At 35.3% G+C, this 17,036-nt stretch overlaps 1 protein-coding gene across 4 annotated transcripts in view; it reads left to right on the top strand.

Moving 5' to 3' along the window:
• Window positions 1-3,980: 3,980 nt before the first annotated feature.
• Window positions 3,981-17,036, top strand: part of EPHA6 (EPH receptor A6) — a 493,307-nt gene continuing 480,251 nt past the window's right edge. For all 4 annotated transcript variants that reach the window (XM_026843385.1, XM_026843366.1, XM_026843375.1 and 1 more), the window contains exon 1: window positions 3,981-4,040. The gene's annotated coding sequence lies outside the window, so the exon portion shown is untranslated. The remainder of the gene's footprint in view (window positions 4,041-17,036) is intronic.

Raw genomic sequence — 17,036 nt, 5'->3', positions numbered from 1 at the left:
ACAATGAGTGAGAGATCAAGCTGTGTGATCTGATGGCCTATTCTGATGTCAGACTATGATTCCATGAGGTTGGCCAAAATCCTTTATTAATTTAAAACTGTTAGGTCAGACTGTCTGGAGATGTGTAAAGCAAGAAGAGGAGAAAATAAACTGGTGAAATTAATATTTGGGAGGCTTTTTCCTTGGTTGTACAGGCAAAATTGTAGAGTTCATCTTCAGAACAGTATTTTAGAATTAGAATTAAAATTCTACACTGCCAGTCCTTGGAGCTCTGCTCATCATAATTTTAAATAAAACATTTCCCTCAGGACCAGGCAAAACCTCTGAAAAGATTAATTTCAATTGTAAAGTCTAATAATAGCAGTGCAAGGTATGTCCAAGAAAAAGGAAACTGGAGCTCAATATGGCATAATGAGTTATAATAATGTAATATCTATTAAAGTATGTACTCAAAAACAAAGCTAAGCACATTTAAATTCTAAGTATGAATTGTGCAGTTAATTGAAACAATAGATTTACAGCTGTGTGATTAAGTCTGTATATTATTGTTGGGCTAGTGACAGTATCCCTAGCTCAGTTATGTAAGGAAGGACATGCAAATGCTAAATCTAAGTTCTTTCTATCCAAAGAGATTTTAAAAGATCTCTGAGTTCATTTTGAATCCTGACATGACTTCGTAATGGTAGGCCTACACTCTTTCACTCTTGTTCACTCTGCAAGTATTATACTCTATGTCACCTCAGAAAAACTGGCTGCTACAAGTAAAAGCTGGATGTCAGAAGTGTCAATAACATTGCCTAGTTGCAACCAAGTTATTATTAGCTGCAGTAGTTCCAGACACACACTTTGGCTTATGCTGGCAGCTAATGGCTTGTCCATAATGGCCACTTTGCATGAAGTCTCATTTAAGAGGAATGGGGCTTTTAATGGCATACAAAGGAGTATACATAAGTAAAAGTAGGGAGAAGGGTCAGTAAACACAGCTTCCTGGTCCCATTCACTTTTTAGGGAATTTTATCATTTCAAGCATCATATATGTAGTGTCCACCATCTCTTTTTAGTCTCTCTGTATGCCAATTTCCAGCTCTTTTTGAAACTTCCACTATCCTGCAGTCAGAGAAGCATTCATTCCTGTATGTAATTCAGATGTCTACATGCGGGCATTCTTCGTAGTCTGGATTTATTTGGCAGAGTGAATTTTCTGCCAAGCAGCTGCGAGTTGGAAGCTTCTTGGCAGTGCATATTAGTCTGCCATCAGGTCTGTGCTGCTGGGGATAGACTGCTTCTTAATTACCTCATTTAAAGATAGCTTGGGTATCTCTGTCCCACACTGAAGTCTATCATGTAGGTATCTCCAAATCACTGAAGTGTGCAAAGATTTTATTACTTTATCAGTGTCCTCATTTGTATAACTGGCCTTGTTGGTTTTACGGCTTTACTGGGGTTTGTATTTCTTTGCCATAAACCTAACATTTATTTGATCTGCTGGTATTTGCACATTTTTGATAGATAATTATTTTATGTCTTGTAATACAAGTACTGTTGGAAGGACAGTCTTAATTTTTATGATTTTCATTTCTGACTCCAAAGATGATAGCGTTCTAATTCTGGTTAGTAGCTGTTTGGTTGTTTGAATAATCCAATTTGAGGTTCTAACAGATTTGGTGGAGCATATGAGCATACAAGAGGCTTGGGATGTAAAATATATCAAAAATTGTATTTGATGGGGATCATTTGGTAAATGTATACAAGAAATGTTATTAGATCATAGTTCAACTAAATTTAAACTTATTTTACTTTCAGTGATTAATTTACTCTAGTTTTTAATTTTTTTATTGTATAGTTTTAAGCTTTCAAGTAGTACTTGATTGGTTTGGGCAAGGAATTAATTAATTCAGGCTCCACTGAATAAATGAATTAGTTTTCCTTCCTGTATTTTGGGGCTTGTTTGTGGAAGTATTAGTTTTGAATACCTGGATGATGTTTATTAAATCATGGTCCTGCTACCACAAAAATTGTAAAACTGAAAAAACACTTCAAGCCCTGACGCTGTTCGTAGAAAGAATTCATTTCTGCCTGCAGATCCATAAGTAGCAAGATATAACCTCAGATGAAAACTTAAGTATATTTACAAACAGTCCATGTTTGCTGGGTGGAAAGAAGGTGGGGAGGAGCGATGGAGAGAAGAAAACAAACTCCTAATATGAACTGTAATGTTCTCAGAAACCGGCTAAGCATTTGTTCTTCCCTACAAAAAGGAAATACCTAAACTGAGTGGCTTGATTTTTTTGGAGGTGACAGATCCCCAGTACTTTATAACTTGAAGGTTTACACAGGAGACTGCTGCATCACAGGCCAAGTGTGAAGATGCTTTTCTGACTCTTCAACAGAGCACAGTAGCCTGATGCAAATAGAAAATACTGTGACAGCTGTAAATCACAACTTTTTCAGTAAGCAGAAGGCAGCAATAGTCTTAGTGGGGATAGTGATTCCATTTTTTGGAAGTAAAATAGGGCTTGTAAAAAATGTTTAATTTATGTTCAAGTTATTCACAAAGCTTCATAAACTGGTGAAGTTGTGGAAAGCAGAATACTCCCCTTGGTTGAATAACCTTTTTAAAATGTCATTAGTTTCTTCAAATAAATCATTAAACTTTTATTTGGTTAATGTTGGGCTTGTTGCCTGACTGCAGATTTGCTGGTAAGACTATTTCAGTTTCCGGTTAAAAGTCAACATACATTCAGATATAGGAGAACTCTAACTGTCACTAATACAAAAGACCAAGGAAGATGCTAGGTCATGTTTGCTCTAATAAGATGATGAGTACATACACTTTCCATGCCAGTGTGCCTTTTCCATAAGGCAAAAAGCCATGATCTGGCTTCTGCTGCTGCTGCTGTACTGCTCTATGGAAACACATTATAGATAGCTGTACATTGATTATTTGGACAGATGAGAGGTGGAAGATATGCAACAGCATAAAACCCCCAAATGTATGGCTAATGGTGTCATGTTCCAAACCAATAACTTCATTTTTCTTCATCAATTAACCATCCAGAGAACTGGAATTTGTGGTCTGTAAGGAGAAACTGAGCATTCAGAACACGCCAACTTGATGATTAAAGCCAACTGGCCTATACAATACTTGATTTTATGTTTAAATCCTAATTTACATTTCTTAAATTAGAGGGTCAGATGAAACAATTCCATTAGAGGGCAGCAGTACATGTAGGTACAATGTCTTCTGCGCTAAATAGTTAGTTTACAGTCAGCTTCCTTATCACTATGAGCTGTGTTCTGTATAATTTTTGCATATTAGTGAAGATAAAAATGAAGCTAATGCAATTTAAAATATTACAGTAATGGAAAGTCTTATTTTAATATGCAGGTACAATAATGCACATCCTCTCATGTATTTAAAAACCAAAACAAGTGTGACAAGTGACACAAAATATATGTAGTACCTTCCAGCTAAAATATCAACTCTGAAGTTGTTAGTCTTTCTGTGTTCTTTCTGAATTATACAATTTGTATAATGTATAACTTTATTTCTGGGAAGCTTTTTTTTTTTTTTTAAATGTCTTACTTTTCAAACTCTGTTTTTCCTTATTAGCTTTAATGCTTAAGTTCATGTGCAGACTTTCTAGATTTCCAGATTGCAGAAATGGGCATGCTTAGTCAGGCACCTTTTAATGATTAAGCATTGGTAGTGTCTTGTGATTTGGCAGTGATTTCTTTAGGTTTTTCTATGAGTTACGTCTTCTGAGACATTTGATAATGAAATGTAAGCCATGAGAGTCTAAATGTTTAGGTTTTGTTTTTATTAATACTCCCTTTTAATTGCTTGAATAGCTTTAAGCAGATGTTCCTGGCTAATATAGCTGGTTCGATTCATACCACTTTAATACTTTACTATGTTGTATGTGTCTAATTCGAGCAATACCACAAACATACCATTTCTTTTTGCATTTTCAGTTGTGTTACTTGATACTACAGCTGCCCTCGGAGAACTAGGATGGAAAACATTTCCTTTAAATGGGGTAAGTCACTCAATATTTTGTTTTATTGTCTTGATTTTGGCATTCTGACACTCTGGAAGTGAATGGCAAGAGTGTCTACCTGGGTAGATATTGATACAATATAAACTTGTCAGAAAGATTTTAGTTGTTCTCAGGACTGGAGCAGCCTGTGTTGTAAGTAGGACTAACAGACATGAGAGTGATGTGAGGACACATTATTATGCCCTTTTCTTGCTTTTCTGAGTGTTAAGAATCTATCTTACTTTAAATCTGATTCTAATTGTTACACATCATAAAGTGCCATGTTAAAAAGTCCTATACTAGAGATAGTCCTATGTTCTGAAAACATTTTTTGTGAAATAAAAGGAAAAATATGTTTCAATTTTATAACTTGAGAAAAAATTTCAATGATTTAAGAGAGGTATGGACTTCAGCATGTGGTAAAATGGTATCAGGTTAGCTAAATCAGAAAACTTTAATGTTATTTAACCAGTTTAAACATTTAGAGAAAATATTTAACTAATGCTTTTTTTCCTGCACTGATCATTCTAGATTAAAGTTCACTATTGCAGTTTAATGTCTTATATGGGTGCACTGTATTGTTAGTACAGATTGCCTGGAGGCACCTGACATTGCATACAGGGGCCCAGAGCTTTAGAGGTGTCTGGTATATTTGGAGATGGTGTGCCCAAGTGAGCGGAGGGAACAGGAGCATTTTGCTTTTTGAAATTCAACCATCAGTGCTTTGCCAGTGACTATAGTTCCAAAACCTGCCTTCTTTTTCCACCCGGCAGGTAACAGAGTATCAGAGGCATTTGTAGTTTCGCTTTTTAATTAAGATACAGTATAGAGGAGCATTTACACCGTTTTGTCAGCTTCTAGTTCTGATGTCACTGTAGATATTGTATATCACTTGTTTTTATATTAACTGGCATTATCTCTTAATTCTCGTGTATGAGGCATATAATTATTTGCTTCTTTGAAATGAGCTCAGAAAATACTGGTTTTCCGAGTGAAAAATCTTGGGGTTTTTTTAGTTATTTTATTTCTTGTAATCCATTCCAGAAGAAAGTAGAAACTGTCTCTCCTCAGCACTATTTTTATAAAATGCCTTCTGTGTCTCTGCCCTCAGGGCTTTCAAGCAACGTGACATTTCTTAATCTCAGACTATTTTCAACTTTATGAATTACTCTTTTTCAGGGTTTTACAATTCTTTGTATTCCTAGACATAATTTCAGTCTGTTACAGATGCTTCTGTGGTTTACATTTTGTATGCGGTCTCATGCAATCTTGAGTTATAATTCTGAAAGTTTTATTTCCTTCAAAAATCCTGAACAAAGCAAATACTGTCATACAATATGATGAGAAAATACAGCAAGGAATTTCTGCTTTAGCAAAAAGCAAATACTGTCATATACCGTGATGAGAAAATATGGTGAGGAATTTTTTGCTCTAACTTTGTGATGAGCTTCATTGAATTGCACAGGGAGACTGGCTTTTGGAAAGCACATAAGATATAACTTCAGTTATTCTCTAAGTTCTGAGAAGCTTTATTAACCCAACAACAATAATCACAATATACAAGCACAAATTAACCTGCACTCAAACTTGATTTAACACACAGCTATTACAACATAGCTGTTTTGGTTGGTCATAGATACCCATAGTAGCATATTGAGGTTTTCCAGACTTTAGAACCTTTGCTGTGTTTTAAGAACTGGTGGCACTTACTACAATGCAGGGAGTTTACATTTGAGTCAGTACTTGGGATTCAATTATTAGAGAATTTCCCAAATAAGTACAATTTGTTTGTTGGGTGGGTTTTTTTGTTTTTGTTTTTGTTTTGTTTTGTTTTTTTTTAAACTAGCTAGAATAAATATGTGGGAGAAAAGTGGTTTGTAGCATGAGGAAAACATACAGAATAAGGATTCCTGGAACATAAAATAGGCCGAAGAGGCTAGAGTGGAAACTGAGATGAAGTGGGTACGTTGAGTATGGAGAGGTAGTTAAGAGAAGTGTGCATGCATTGTTAACTCAGGAAGAAAATATGTCTGATGATGAGTTAATCTAAGGTGCATATGCATTAAAGATTCATGTGCACTGCAACAAATAAGTTTTCGAATAAACTTTTTGGGAAATTGTACAGGTGAGAATCCATGATTTGGAGAAGCACAATCCATATAAGATACTGGTCACATACAATAGAAGGTGACTGGATATGCAGACAAACAAGGTTCTCCATTTCTCACAGTGGAATGAAGGAAAATGCGTTAGGTCGACATTCCAGGAAAGGCTGCTGTGAGCAGTAGGACCTAGTGGCAGTGCTGCACCTCTGAAATAGTGCAGAAAGAAGGAATAAACAGAAAACCCCAAGTAAATAGTGGAGACAAATGACTTATATGAAATTAGAGTTATTTATCTCACTTACTGACAGTTATGTAGAACTGCTGATTAAAATAAATGAAATAAATGTTAGCTGATTTTTCAGTCAGTGTTATTCTGACAGACTTCATTAAAATATACCAAATGTACAATTGTGTTTAGGTATTTGAACATACTGAAAAATTGCATAGAGCTATTAAAATATGAAAAGTTGCATAACTTTGGCTTATAAAATACTAAAGATACTGAAGTTGAAAACTAAACTGTAATGTATTTCTAAACTGTTTTTATTTAAGTTATTCTGGGATCCTGTACCTTTTACAAAGGTAAAACGGAACTTGAATTTACAAGTACTCATGTACTTAAGAGAATATGACATTTGTATGCTTCTTCATGTCACTTTTGTATGCAGTCTCTGCAACAAAAGGCCAATGTTTGTGTTAATTATGACTTGATTCTTACTAAAATGTAAGGCAAAATAGTGCTTTTCGGATTGGCTAATAACTCCTATTATACTTACTGATTTAGTAAAGAACAGTAAAACTGGTGTCTTTGTAAATCTTGCACAAACTTCAGAGGTGTTATATTATGTCCAAAGTGCTATCTAATCTGAGTTACTTATATATCCTAATATAATGCACAGTATGGCATAATTATTGGTGTAATTGAGAATATCACTGCAGAAATAAGAACACATTTGTCCCCTGATGGGCACATCAGCATTTTCCCTTTTCCTGGAGCGGAATGACAGGTTTTGGTTTGTTTGTGCTTTTGATAGGGATTTTTGCTCAGGTACTGCATAAATCTTACATGTTACTTTAATCAAACTTTTTTTTTCCTCCCAAATAAATGCGTGTGTGGTGTTTACATGTGTAAGAAAAATGTCTTTGACATATAGTTACTGAACATTTTTGAGGTTAGGAGGGTGGGGTGATAGTTTTTCCTGAGACTGTGACATTAACAGAAGTCATTAATTTACTGTCATAGTCAGTCACAAAGCATGTTTCTATTGAGTATGCCTCAGAGATTTTCAACTAACAGGCTAGGGTGAAATAGGAGAAAGATTCAGGAGGTATTCTTTTGGAATTTGCACAACCTTAACCTTTACTTCACAGACTTTTTGTTTATAACAGATTCATAATGTAATGTTTGCAAGCTTTCAGCAGTTTTGGTAACCTCTAGCGGTACCTACCCAAGCAAGTAAATATACAACACAGTAGTTTTGTATGTGGCATGTGTATGCAATCCCATCATTTAGCTGCAGATGAGTCATGCACAACTGTGTCATCCATTCCTTTATAATATAATATATGATTTTATTTTTTCATTTTCTTCCCAATTATTTGTGCAACCTTCCTGAAGTGTGAGAATACAATAGTTTTTCCTGCAAATTTGTTTTCTTTATTTGCTTGTCAGATTTCTTCCTTGTATTTTGAACAGATGATAAATTAAGTGCTTAGAGCTACAAAAATGCAGCACAAAACATTAATATCTTTGAGGTCAATAGAATCAGCTTTTGTTGGTTGAGTTCCAATTTAGCTTCTCAGTGATAGGCTGTCTAAAATTTCTACTTTAATAATGAACACATCTGATACTTCCTCTGTTCTTTGGGCTATAGTTCAAAATGACCGATTGATTTATGAAAAAGCATCTGCTATGGAATGAAAGTAGATCATCCCTCCATAACCTTGAAAAGGCAAAATAAGGTTTTTTTGGATTGGTACAAAAAATGGCAAGGAACTCCTTCACAGGTTTCAAAAGAGGATGTGAATGTGAGCTGTGGGCAAGCCAGTCGGGTTTGTGTGAACTGTTATCCAGGGTTCCAGCTGAAGTCTTCACTGACCTTGGGGACAGGATTATTTTTCTGAGGTTTTCTCACTATAGCCTGTGGTGCTGTGACTGTTAGAAGGGCAGTTTTTTCCTAGGGGATTAAACACTGTTTAAGTGGTTAATAAAGTTTTGAAAATTAGGAAGGAAAGGAAAAAAACCCTAAAGCCTAACTGAATTGTAGTGGTTCCCAACCTTCACTTACCTATTAGCGGTAATACTAATGAAATAATGTGCCTTCGGCAACTCCAGTTGTTGTTTTTTTCCTTCTGGCCTCACTGTAACTTCAAAAAAATTATTATTTATTACCCATTGCATTAAGCAATGTAACACAATTTTGTGAGCAAAATTTGCTTATGAGCTATTGTTTGGAGGCTGTTGTCATAAGGACCTGTCTATTCCTGATAAACTTCTATAAGTACCCCTGCTTAACTCTAAGAATGCCGTATTTTGCATGAGCTGAATCTACTTTGCAACTGTTAATTTGGAATAAAGTGTTCTTATTTGAAGAAGAAAATTATTAATGAAAAAAACATTCTGCTTCTAACATTAATCTAAATTTTAACTTCTGTGTAGCCACTTCATAAACTCCCAAAAAAGTTGAAATTATCATAAGAGGAGGGCAAGGTGACTCATAACAGAAAGCTAAAAGAAATTGTTCACGTGGAAGGGGCTTGTACCAGCTTTCTTGACTTGTCATAGTAGGCAAAATGTATAGCCTCAGCCATAAAGAGCCTACTAGAAGTCCTTTAAATTATTTGACAGCTGTGTGTGATGAAACTATATTAATCCCAGTTCCTGCAGTTATTTGAACAGCTTCCTTGTCAATTGTTAATTTTCCTATTGATTTAACCGCAGAAGTAATTCTGTTTTGAATACCTTCTTTCTTCAGGGGATCTTTAAAGTTTTTTAATAACTCTCAGTAATATACAGTTTTAGGCCTTTTTTTTTTTTTTTTCTGTTAAGAATTTGTTGAGAGTGGACTTGTCAAAGTACTTATTTTTTTCTCCCTACCAGACCGATTATTTTATCCTCTCTGTTAAAATAATTGTTTTACAGTAAATGCATCAGTCAACAATTACTTTTTAGCTCCTTCTTAATTAATTAGAAGACATTTCTGTAGTGTATGGTAACACATTTTTGAATGGCTTAGTACTATTTGTCACCAGTACGCACTAATATTTTTTCAGGCTCTAATCAGGGATGATACTGACGTTTTCCAGTGCCAACCTGCAAACATGTTTTTCAATGTAGCTGCATCCATCTTCACCTTCATTTTTTCACTGGTATCTCTGAAGGTGATTGGGCCAATATGTCTTGGACCATTCTTGTACAATATTTAAGATTTCTAACTATTAATTTTCTTAAGTAGATTGATTATTTTTTAGAATTCTCCTAATTTCCTTTGAAGTCACATAAAACCAGAATACTTCTAAAGAAAGAGAGAGCAGCTTAGGCCTCTTTTATTAAAACTATCAATTAACAAAGCAATTAGCAAAAGAAGTAGCACTCTCCAATACAAATTCATTGTATGCATAAAGAGTAGAAAACAGTGTAACAAGTTAGCTAAGAAAGTTGACTTAAAGAAAAGAACAAAGAAAGGCAGTACAACTTTATAGTGTGAAATGATAACACAAGAATCAGATGCAGCTTTAGGCACAACACACAATATATGATAGAAAGAAGGAATTTAAGGTGGGGAAATGATGAGAGAACAGAGTAAGTAATATGAAAGTGGTAAAAGATAGCAAGATAAGCAAGTAAAATGTAAGCAAGTGTCTGAGATACAAGACTGAGATGTGTGTAGTGAAATCACTAATATATAAACAGAAAGTGAGGTTAGTGCATTAAACATGCTCAGGTAGCAGTATGGCATCATAAGAAAAAGGTAGGGCATGTATGGTAAATACGGTAATTCTTAGTGTCCACAATTTAGTTCTGTATTTCATATTACTAGAGAACTACAGAGAACTACATTTTACACAAGATAACAACAGATAAATAGTACGGATAATAGCGTGAAAGAAATGCAAATTGTGCTCACTGTAGTTCCCAGTAATTTGGATTTGCTTATGAAATAGAAACCTGATGTTATGTGTATTTATAGACATACAAATTTTCAAATCCACATGGCCAATTCAATATTGATTTTAAGGATTAAGGTGATTTAAACATTTCATGTAGCAGCGTGAATTATAAGATCATCAGTACTTCTAATCTTCACTTTTAATACTGTAACTGTTAGAACCCAATAGATATTTAAATTCTTTATGACCAGAAAGAACAATTCATCAGATCACCCTTATATCAGAGGCTGTAAGATTTCAAGTCTTGTCATTGCATTTACTCAGTAACAAGTAACTCACTGAAGTAATCCTTTTTAAAAGACATCAAGAAACCATAATTTCCCTTGGTAGTTTGTTCCATTAATTAATTAGATCACTGTTTAAAAAAGGTTCCTACTGTCTTTCTCAGCCTTATACTGTATCTAAATCGATGAAGTCCTTCATTGTTCCTTCTCCTACTTCTCCGAAGTTCAAATTATTGTGTGGTTCTTCTTTTATGAAAATAGGGACACAAGTATGTAGTATTTGCAGTCCATTTCATTATTTTCTACCGTTACAAATCATCATGCCTCTTTTCTTTCTGATTCTCCCATTAACCATCAAAGAGAGCTCCCAGTAGGCTTTCTCATTACAGTAATAATATTGGGAGCTCATGTTCAGCTGGTTCTCACTGTGACTCATAATTGTCTTCCAGAACTGCAGTTTTATACCACATAGTAATCTATCTGTTAGGTAAAACTGGTATTCCCACTCCTAGATATGTAAATATACATAATCTTTCAGTGAGTGTTCCTGACCAGAATATTTACATCATTCTGTGTGACTTTTGTATTCTAAATATTTACCAAACAACTTACCTTTGAAAAATCTCATTAGAAAAAATCAGTGTTTTGGTTTTATAGCTAAATATGATATTTATAATGCTATATGACTATACAATGGATGATAATGCTTCTTAATCTCTACTATGTGCTTGAATATTGTGAACTACTTTTTATGCATAATGTGACTCCCAATATAATGGCTGAAAAAGGTCACAGCGTGTTATGTTCACTAAACCATTTGCATAAACATAGCTTAAGGTCAGGATTTGTGGGGTGAATAAGATACTTTAGGGCATTTAAAACCAGAATCAAGAAATCTAATTGTATTTATTAGTTCCTGGTCTGGGCTGTGGTTGGAGAACCATGATTTAGTGAACAAGGAATTGTAATTCAGAGACATTCTCTGCCTCTTAATATGACATATTGTGGTGGATTGACCCCAGCCATCAGTTTAGCCCCTTCCCAGTTGATTGCTCGCTCCCACCCAGGAGGATGGAAGGGCAAAAACTTGTGGGTCAAGATAAAGACAGTTTAGTAAGGGGGGTGGGGGTGGGGTGTGGGTAGTGTTGCAGTGGCACTTATTCACCATCTCTCACCATTGGACCGATGCCCATCCAGTCTCCAAGCAATGTCTACATTGAAAAAACTACCACCACCACCTCCCAAGTTTGATTTCTGAGCATGATATTATATGGGATTGAATATTCTTTTCGTCAGTCTGTGTCCCATTGTCCTGGTTTCAGCTGGGATAGAGTTAATTTTTCTTCTTAGTACCTAGAACAGTGTTGTGTATTGGATTCAGTATGGGATTTGGTATGAGAAGCATGCTGATAATATACCAGTGTTTTCAGTTGTTGCTGAGAGATCAAGGACTCTCCAACTCCCCACGTCCTTCCTGTGTGCAGGTGCACAAGAAGCTGGGAGGGAGCAGAGCCAGAGCACAAACTGGCCAGTGAAATATTCCATATCATGTAACATCATGCTCAGTATATAGAGGAGGGTCAGCTAGAAAGGAAGGTATTCTCTCTCTCTTCCAGGATTGCAGTTTTGGGATCTTAGTATTTTGGGATCATTAGCTGGGAACATACTGGGTATCAGTTGGCAGGTGTTGAGCAATCACATTGTACATTAACCAATTGTATTTTCTATTATTGTTTCATTTTATTACAATTATTAAACTTTTTATCTCAACCTATGAGTCTTCCTTTTCACCTCCAATTATATTCCCATCCTCCAAGTGGGGGAGGGTAAGCAAGCATCTCTGTGGTGTTTGGCTGCTGGCCACGTATAAATCATGACACCCTTCCCCACTTCTTGCCCACCCATAGTCTGCTACTTGAGAGGGCAGAGTGAGAAGCAGAGAAGGCCTTGATGCTGTTCAAGTGTTGTTCAGCAACAGCTAAAACACTGGGGTGTTATTAGCACTGTTTTGGTCACCAGTCTAAAACACAACACCATCTGGACAGCTATAAAGAAAATTAACCCTATCCCGGGCAGACCCAGTAAACATAATTAAAATTAAAGTTGTGTGAAAGTCAACAGGAAAAAATATCAATACCAAAATAAGACTATCTGAAGCCGTTTCACTTTTATTCCAAGCAAATAATGGAATCATTTAGTTTGGAAAAAACATTTAAGATCATTGAGTCTAACCCTAAACCTAACATTGCCAAGTCCATCACAAAGCCGTGTCCTCAAATGCCACACCTGGTGACTCAACCACTTCCCTGGTAAGTGTGTTCCGATGCTTGATAACCCTTTCAGTGGAGAAGTTTTTCCTAATATCCAATCTAAACCTCCCTGGTGCAACTTGAGGCTGTTTCCTCTTGCCCTATCACTTGTTATTTGGGAGAAGAGACCAACACCCACTTCACTACAACCTCCTTTCATGTAGTTGTAGACAACAATAAGTTCTCCCCTCAGCTTCCTTTTCTCTTAGGCTAAACAACCCCAGTTCCCTTGATTGCTCCTCATAAGACCTGTGCTCCAGACCCTTCTCCAGTTTCTGATGACTCTTCCTTGGACATGTTCCAATACCTCAGTGTCTTTGTTATAGTGAGGGGCCCAAAAGTGAACCTAGTGTTCGAAGTGCAGCCTCACCAGTGCCGAGTACAGGAGGATGATCACTTCCCTAGTCTGGCTGGTCATGCTATTTCTGACCCAAGCCAGGGTGTTATTTGCTGCCTTGGCACCCATGGTCACAGTCTGTGGAAGAGAGAACTGCAGCCATGTGGATAGATGTTGCAGAAGCAGCAACAAACAAAGTTTTAACTAAGAACTGAGGACAGTTCTGAGAAAAAATTAATCCAAAAGTCTAAATTCTTCCCTCTATTACAGCAGTTCAACTGCAATAAAGATAGGTAGTTACATCTATGAAAGCTCACCAGCAGGATTTCAGAGGTGTCACAGAGGCTGTAGTTTTAATAACAAGTTTAAGAAAAGGTAGAGATTTAGCTGTCAGAACATTTAACAGGGATGAAGGAAAAAGAAGGAAGTTAATCAGATTTTCACACAATATGGAGAATTTACAGACATGACATTAAGAAAAATATTTGAAGTCACGTATTTGAGCTGTAATTTGGACATAATAAGACACCATGCCCTGGAATGCCATATTTAGAATCCTTTTTGATGGTTAAGATATTGTATGAGGAAAAAGGCAAATTGAGGGAGTATTTTTTTTAGATTAATTTCCATCTGCAGGGATTAAACTGTTAGGTATATCCAAGATCTAGTTCAGTGTCCAGGAAATCTTTTCTAAAGGAATTGCTGTTGCTAGTAACAGATGACTTGCCTGTGGGAGTCAATTTTCCCATTTCTTTTAGGAGCATCTTTTAAAACATAAAAGGTTTTCTTGAAAACGGTATGTTCCTGGGACTGTCAATATGTAAGTGATTTGGTGCATGCCTGAATGGTTTTTTTTTTTGCTTCTGTTTCCTTAATTTGCTTGCATATGTAACCTGAAAACCCTGACCACAGAATTAGCTGTGACTGTGCTGGGGATATGAGTATCTACTGGATTAGATGCAGGGTTACCAGAGCATGTTCTATCTGAAATTGTTAAATTCACAAAATGTTCCAGGTGCTGTGAAGAAGAGGTATTATTTGTCATCCTCTTTTTTTTTTTTTTTTTTTTTTTTTTTTTTGTGTGTGTGTGTGTGTGTCTGTGTGTATGTATTTGGGCAGTATCCTGATTATTTTTCATTTGGTTTTGTATGAAACATCTACTTACAGATTCCATGGAGGATGGTTATTTGCAAAATAAACTTGTGTTCCTGTTTGGATATCACAAACACATTTTGGCCCATTTGTGCTTGCCACTGTGCAGTCACAGATCTAAAGCATTTATAGCCTGAACAATGAGATATAATTTGCTGTAAATTTAAAAAAAAACCCAACCAAACAACAACAAACCACTGTGGGAAAGCAGATATAATGAAGGAGGATTATAAACATATTTGAATGGTTCAGTACAGAACAGCTATATACTTAAATTGTAATCTGTAATAGTAAAGCAATAGAAGTAATCTCTAAACTGCTCAACCAAAAGAAATTTATTGTATTTTTAGTGTGTTATGTGGTAAATTTGAACTTTATGATAATAACGTTGCATATACTTTTTGCATTATTTTTCCATTCCAGTTTAATTGAAATAGTACTCTATACAAATATATTCCTAGTAGAGGCAAAATTTCCTGTCTATAACTGGAACTATGGGCCACGTGTAAAGCAGAAGCATTTTTTGTACTGGTTTTGTAGTAGGATGATCATTTACTAAGATATCAAGCTAGGAGCTTGTCCTCTCCTTTTCATCCTCTATGACTATTCAAATATTTAAATGTAAAACATATCAAGGGGGGTAAAATCCATATTGAAGTCACATAGATGAAATTCAAGTGTATCAACTTAATAGTGAAATGATATGACCCTTAGTGAGTTGGGCTCTTTCTTGTTCAAGATCTAACTTACATGACTCCCTCCTCACACCAAATACACTTTGCTTTCTTACTTGTCTGTATGTTTCCATGACCATTAAGGACTCTGTTTGTTGGGTTTTTTAAATCACTTTGAGTAACATCAGGAACATAAAAGAAGAAGGAAATAAAGCAGGCAGTCTTGTAGTCCTTGATGCAGAGGAGTGGTATTTAAAATACCAACCTTTTTTTCTTAAAAAAAAATTTGCTTTTACTGTGGTTGGAAGCAGTTCATGCACTTAGTGCCCAGAAACTGCTAAAGAGCAAATGTAAACCTATTTACTTCATTTTCTTAGGATATTGACTTTAATGTATCTTGCGTACCACATATACTATAATTATAATGCACAAGATATACATACATATATACAAGATTATATACATATATAATTATAATGCACAAAGAAAACTGATTATTATTCAGCATATATTATTGTATAATATGTATAATATTGTATAATATTGTATATTATGTAGCAAAAAAGAGCACAAAGTGGCAGTAGCAGTATTTATATTTTCTGTTACATTTCTCATTGTAGGTATGAGAAACATTGTAAGTAGTAGAGCACAGAAAACCTCTAACCTTTTCATTTGTGCAAGCCCCACAAAATGTGTGCTAAATCCTGTATTGTTTTTTCAAAAACATGTTGGTTGGAAGTTAAAATAAATGAGTACCATATATGGGTTACACATCTATGTACTCATATGATGACAAATAGCTTTTAAATCTTTGTAGGCTGCACATTCATATCTTGCATTCAGAAGTTTACAATATCTTGGCTACCAAAAAGGTCAGTAAGAAAAAAATAGGCAAGCATAATTTAGTGAAAATTGACACATACTTGCCTTTTTTTTTTGTATAGAGAAAGCATCAGATTTTGAGAAGGAAAATGTACTGGGTTGAGGGAGGAAGAATGATACATTTAAGCTGTGTGGGGCATATTTTTAACAGTGTCGAATTACAGAATTTTTATGATTTCTGCCAGCATGTAAATACTCTGGAATTCAAAAACTTCAGTCGTACCCATTCCCAATTAAATATATTGTTCTGATATAGTTTAGTGTTCACTGTCCACACACGTGGAGCTAGAAAGAATGCCAGATTGCGTGTTGCCTTCATTGTAAAATCACGGAAAAGAAAGGACAAAAGGGAAGTGGAAGAAAAGCAATATTTATGGAAATACTGGGTGCTTACTGAATATCTCTTTATCTGAACTGCTGTATTTCCAGAGACTTAAGAACTGCTATGCTGAACTCATGGGAAATACCCCTTGAAATTCCTGTGTGCTTAGGAGATGGTCTCATAAATGCTTAAGTAGTTGATAAATAGGTATTCTGAAAAGCAATCTCTCTGGATTGTTCAAAAGCCACAAAAAATACTTTTTTTTTTTTTTTTTTCAAAAGAGAATACTGTAGAAGTGTCAGCAGCAAGAGATGCTCACATCCAGTTGCTGCTTTTTACTCTTATGCTGTGTTCAGTAATTGAGGGAAACTCTAGGCAAACTGCTGCTTTCATTTTAACATTTTTAGTGCCAGGAATAATTTCTTTTCTAAAAGTGGATCTTCTGTGTTTAATGAAAATGAATGAATTAATATATTCTTAAGGATTTGCAGTAGGCTGTCCTTATATTGGAAGCCTTTAGAGAATTAACAGAAAAGGAAGTTAAAAAAAAACCCCCACATTTACTTTTGATCCTTTTACAGATGTTTAAACACACTGAATGAATTTCTGGTTACAGAAAAGTAACCAATTTATCAAGAAACCTGCAAGCGTGAGACATTCTCTAAGCCTCTTTTAAATACTTACGTACACACATAGTCAGTTCCCTTTGCAAATTGCAGTAAATTATGTTCTAATGGTGCTTTAAATTATGAGAGGCAACATGGATACCAACAGTTTTAGCAGTTGTAAGGATGGGAAGACTGTATACAAATAGTTTTTCT

This window comes from Athene cunicularia (assembly GCF_003259725.1).
Source record: "Athene cunicularia isolate RWA chromosome 1 unlocalized genomic scaffold, athCun1 chr1_part1, whole genome shotgun sequence".
NCBI classification, from domain to species: domain Eukaryota; kingdom Metazoa; phylum Chordata; class Aves; order Strigiformes; family Strigidae; genus Athene; species Athene cunicularia.
Note: the sequence above shows the minus strand (reverse complement) of the source record. Positions and strands in the feature narration are given on the sequence as shown.